Below are 5,656 nucleotides of genomic sequence, written 5' to 3'. Positions count from 1 at the left end.
TTATTTGGGGACTTTAACATTGTCCAGGTTATCAGGAATGTAAACACAACATTTAACTCTTAATGTCATTGATGTCCCCAGAAAATATAGTTAAGCTACTTAATGTCATCTGAATTTGTAAAATATCCCTTTATTGGTACAACCTGTGTTAAGTAGAGACCTTTATATTTCTGTTACTTAGGACTAGATCATCATACTAGCAAACATAGATTAAGCCCACCTGTGACTGTAGGCCTTCAACTGACTAAAATCTTCTGACTCTGGCAGTTTCTCTTGATAGTTATGAGGTACATTTGCCTAAGAATCTTTCTTTTGCAGCTTTCACTCTCAATTTTAGTGGGCTAACACAAGTGTACATCTTCAGTTACATTTAAGTATTATTTCTTTTAAAAGTCCAAGAATGGCTATATTCTGGTTTTAACTGTTTTGATAGGTATCTAAGATCAAGTTGGTCAATGTTATCTGTTCCTGTCTGTTAAAGAGTCAGCTGAGTTTTCACAGGGGTCATTCATAGAGAACTTAAGAGCAGCTTCTTAGCTCAGTTAATGCCGTTCATTAGGCAGGGTGTCCTTGATGAGGTGACTTTCTTTGGAAGCATGAGGGATGTCTCCCTTTTCCAATGACCCTCCTCTTCAGCAGTGCACTGATTAGTTTTTTATCTTTCAGTTGTCTAATTAATCTTCCTGATCGGGAGGTTGTGTGACCCAGAGTTGCAAAGCTCCTTAGAGAAGTTCTCTTGTTCCCTGGATTCAGGCTGACTGAGGGCAAGACCCGAATACTTGCTTTTCTTGGCCTCTGTATTTAATCTCAATCTCTAAGTTTGATCTTAACCATCCAGCAAGTCAGTCTCACCAGTCGTAAAGTACGAGTACTGGGCTTTGGCTTCAATGTTTATGACTTTACAGTCATTTACCCTTTTATTAAAGTACTACCATATACAATCGGTTTTGTAGGTGATGGCCTATTATCACAAGTTACCTAGGTTGTATGTTCTGGAAGCAGCTACTTCTGCAAAACAGTAACAGGCAACAGTTTAACAAAATGAAATTAGCAAGAGTAAAAACATATTTAGTTTGTGTAATAGCTCTCTTGAATTTTGGCTGGGTTCTACATTATATACCATGTTTGAGATCACAGTAATCTTTACAACAAACATCAAACCCTTTTAAATTATATTTTCTTTTATTTATTTATTTACTTTTTTTTTGTGGTACTGGGGATCGAACCCTGGGTCTTGTGCTTACAAGGCAAGCACACTAGTGACTGAGCTATCTCCCAAGCCCAACATCAAACTTTTGAGCACAACTTCAAATGAGTTAAAGTCTGGCTTACTTTGGAGCCATTTTAAATGCAGTAGGGTGAGGCAGAGCCTTATGTCATGTAAGGCAGGGCTCTTCATAATTCTTAAGTAAAATGTTCTAATCCTGAAGCTAATTTTTACCCCTTTTGCCATGATCAACATGACCAAATTTTGAGGTTCAGTGAGGGGCAAAGGAGTATTAGAAAACAATGGATTATAAACACAGATTTTGAAGATTAAGCAGAGATCAAATGGAGCTCTGTTCTCTGATGGAAATGCAGATCTAAAGAGTTATGTTTACAGTTTTTATACATGTCTTATTATTAGGTTAAAGGCCATGTAAGCATTATTCTTTGTTTTCAGGAGAGTTACAGAACCTAGAACATCTATGTAAATTTTTTTTCACAACTGCAAAGTACAATATTAGGAACTCTGTGTAGCTCTCAGGGAATTGCACTGTCCAAAGTTACTGTAAGGTGGGCAGAAACTAGAGAAGGGAGCTGATGAAACAATGGTTATCTAGCAAAACAATTTCTATCTGCCCATAGCTGTGTACCTGAGATCAATGTAAGAGCTGATAGGACTCCTGTACAGAGCCTACCCGGGGAGGGCACTTCCACAGCAGTTAGGCATCTTGTGCTCCTACACAGGAACACTCCCAGGTACCAGACATGCTACAGTCTTGACGTCAGAGACACCAATCTCAGTCACTATTGTCCCATTTTTGCTATTGCACATTACACTCTTTCTTGAATGTCATTTTAAGAAGTTTATGTATATTGATTCCTGAGTCTATATGAACATTAGCTAACACAGTCTAACATATCCAAAACAGGAATCAATCAAAGAAAGGCTGAGAGAGCTTTTAACTTTTCTTTTGTGTGGCAAAATGCTTTCACCTTCTATAATATAAACCTTTAAACAAATCAGGCTGTCACTACCTCTTAGAAATACATATACATTTAAATTTTTATCTCAGTGAAATAAGTAACCAATTTTCCATATATCTTATTGATAATAGGTCCCATAAGAACATTAAATGATAGAAATAAATCCCCAATAAAATGTACCCTTTAAGTTTAAAATTACCATTACATACAAGTTTATTCTGGAGAATAGAACTTGATAAATTTCCTGCTTTAAAGATGTGTATCTGGAATATCCAAGATGGTGGTCTAGAGGGAGGCTGCTGCCATTTTGAGACAACAGCCAGGCCCTGTAGGACCCCTGGCCAGACTGACTGAGTTCCATCTCCAGGATCCCTCAGCCAGAATGATCACTCCCTGCCTCTGGGGCCCTTACATCAACTGACTGCTCATGCCGCCAGGACCCGCAGATCAACTGACTGTGCCCTATCACCGGGAACCCAAACCAACTGATTGCACCCGGCCTCCTGGATCCCACAACCACACCAAACACACCCGACCTCCAGGACCACTGCAGGACCAACTGCATCCTGTCTCCAGGACCTCCAGTTGACCACGTCCACCCCTGAGCTGCAGCTCCCCATTTGCCAACACATTTGGAAGCCAGAGCAGCCATCTTGAATAATCCTGGAGGCCAAAGCTCTGATCTTCAGGTGGGGCAAATCCCATCTTGCGATGCCTGCTGGAGGCTTGATGCCCATTGTCAGGTACCTCTCATACATCAGGAGGTTTCATTAGTATATGACTGTTATACAGTAGATTTTCTTTTTTTGCCTTTTTAAAAATATTTAAGTTTTTATTTCTTTATGTTTCTTGCTTTCTTTTCTTTCTGTTTACCTGTTCCCTCAGAATCACTTTCTCCCTTATCTACATGATGTTATTGTTCCCATAGGGGCTATTTGGTCTAGGATTGCATAGTGTCTGATTTGGGTACTGGTAATGTTGATCTCCCCTTAAAGAAAGGGTTTTGGACACATATAGGGCCACTATAAGCTTATAGGGGGAAATCGGCAATACCCCAGATCTGCAGCGCTAGAGGGGAAGATAGGTGAACAACATGAAAAACAAGGGAAGAAAATGATCCTAACAAATTTAGATTCTATAGTAATAGAACCCAATGACAGTATGTTAGAAGAAATGTCAGAAAAGGACTTCAGATTACACATATGTAAGATGATTCGTGAAGCAAAGGATGAGATAAGAGAGCAAATGCAGGCAAAAAATGATAATACCAATAAGCTGAAAGAGCACGTGCAGAAAGCAAAACATCATTTCAAAAAAGAGATAGAGATTAAAAAAAAAAAAAAAACCAGAAATCCGGAAATCCTTGAAATGAAGGAGACAATAAACCAAATAAAAAACTCAATGGAAAGCATCACCAACAGACTAGACCACTTGGAGGACAGAACCTCAGACAATGAAGACAAAATATTTCATCTTGAAAATAAAGTCGCCCAAACAGAGAAGATGGTAAGAAATCATGAACAGAATCTCCAAGAACTATGGGACATCATGAAAAGACCAAATTTAAGAATTATTGGGATTGAGGAAGGCACAGAGATACAAACCAAAGGAATAAACAACTTATTCAATGAAATAATATCAGAAAATTTCCCAAAACTGAAGAATGAAATGGAAAACCAAATACAAGAGGCTTACAGAACACCAAATGCACAGAATCACAACAGATCCACAGCAAGGCACATTATAATGAAAATGCCTAACATTCAAAATAAAGATAGGATTTTGAAGGCTGTGAGAAAAAGCATCAGATTACATAAAGGGGTAGACCAATTCGGATAGCAGCAGACTTCTCAACCCAGACTCTAAAAGCTAGAAGGGCCTGGAGCAACATATTTAAAGCTCTGAAAGAACATGGTTGCCAACCAAGAATCCTATACCCAGCAAAACTAACTTTCAGATTTGAAGATGAAATAAAATTCTTCCATGATAAACAAAAGTTAAAAGAATTTACAAATAGAAAGCCTGCACTATAGAATGTTCTCAACAAAATATTCCATGAGGAGGAAATGCAAAGCAACAATGGAGGTCAGCAAAGGGAGGAACTACCTTAGAGAAAAACCACTCAAAGGAGAAACCAAGCCAACTTAAAAGCCAAAAATAAGCCAAATGACTGGGAATACAAATCATTTCTCAATAATAACCCTGAACGTTAATGGCCTAAACTTATCAATCAAAAGACATAGACTGGCAGAATGGATTAAAAAGAAAGACCCAACAATATGCTGCCTGCAAGAGACTCATTTCATAGAAAAAGAGATCCACGACTAAAGGTGAAAGGATGGGCAAAAACCTACCATGCACATGGACCCAGTAAAAAAGCGGGGGTTTCCATCCTTATATCAGATAAAGTGGACTTCAAGCCAAAGATAGTCAGAAGGAATAAAGAAGGACTTTTCATACTGCTTAAGGGAACCATAAATAAGGAAGATATATCGATAGTAAATATTTATGCCCCCAAAAATGGTGCATCCCTGTACATCAAACAATTCCTTCTCAATTTCAGGAATCACAGGGACCACAACACAATAATTCTAGGCGACTTTAATGCACCGCTGTCACCACTAGATAGATCTTCCAAACAAAATCTAACCAAAGAAACCATAGAACTCAATAACACAATCAATAACCTAGACTTAATAGATATATATAGAATATTCCATCCATCAAGGAGCAGATACACTTTCTTCTCAGCAGCACATGGAACCTTCTCAAAAATAGACCATAGGTTATGCCACAAAGCAACCCTTAGGAAATGCAAAAACATAGAGATACTGCCTTGTGTTCTATCAGATCATAATGGACTGAGAGTATAAATCAATGACAAAGTAAAAAAAGGAAATTACTCCAAGATTGGAGACTAAATAATATGCTATTGAATGAAACATGGATAACAAAAAACATCAGGGAGGAGATTAAAAAATTCTTAGAGGTCAATGAGAATGATGATACAACATATCAAAATCTCTGGGACACTATGAAAGCGGTACTAAGAGAAAAATTCATTGCATGGAGCACATTCCAGAAAAGAATGAAAAGTCAACAATTAAATGACCTAACATTACAGCTTAAAGCCCTAGAAAAAGAAGAACAGCTGATTTTTTTTTTTTGCAGGGTTAGGGGTGATAAGAAAAAAAAAATAAAAAAACAAAAAACCTGCCAAATAAGAGCACATCTACTGTTCATTTAGAAGTCAGCATCCAAGGTGAAAGAATTCTCTGTTGGATTCGACATCACTCCCATCCTCTGATACTCGCCTACTCTCTTTTCAATAACCCAATCAACAAATGGGCTAAGGAAATGAACAGACAGTTCACAGAAGAAGATGTACAAGCAATCAACAGATATATGAAAAAATGTTCAACATCTTTTGGAATAAGAGAAATGCAAATCAAAACTACACAAAGAT

The sequence above is a fragment of the Sciurus vulgaris genome (genome assembly GCF_902686455.1).
Source record: "Sciurus vulgaris genome assembly, contig: HiC_scaffold_417_arrow_ctg1, whole genome shotgun sequence".
In the NCBI taxonomy this organism is placed as follows: domain Eukaryota; kingdom Metazoa; phylum Chordata; class Mammalia; order Rodentia; family Sciuridae; genus Sciurus; species Sciurus vulgaris.
Note: the sequence above shows the minus strand (reverse complement) of the source record.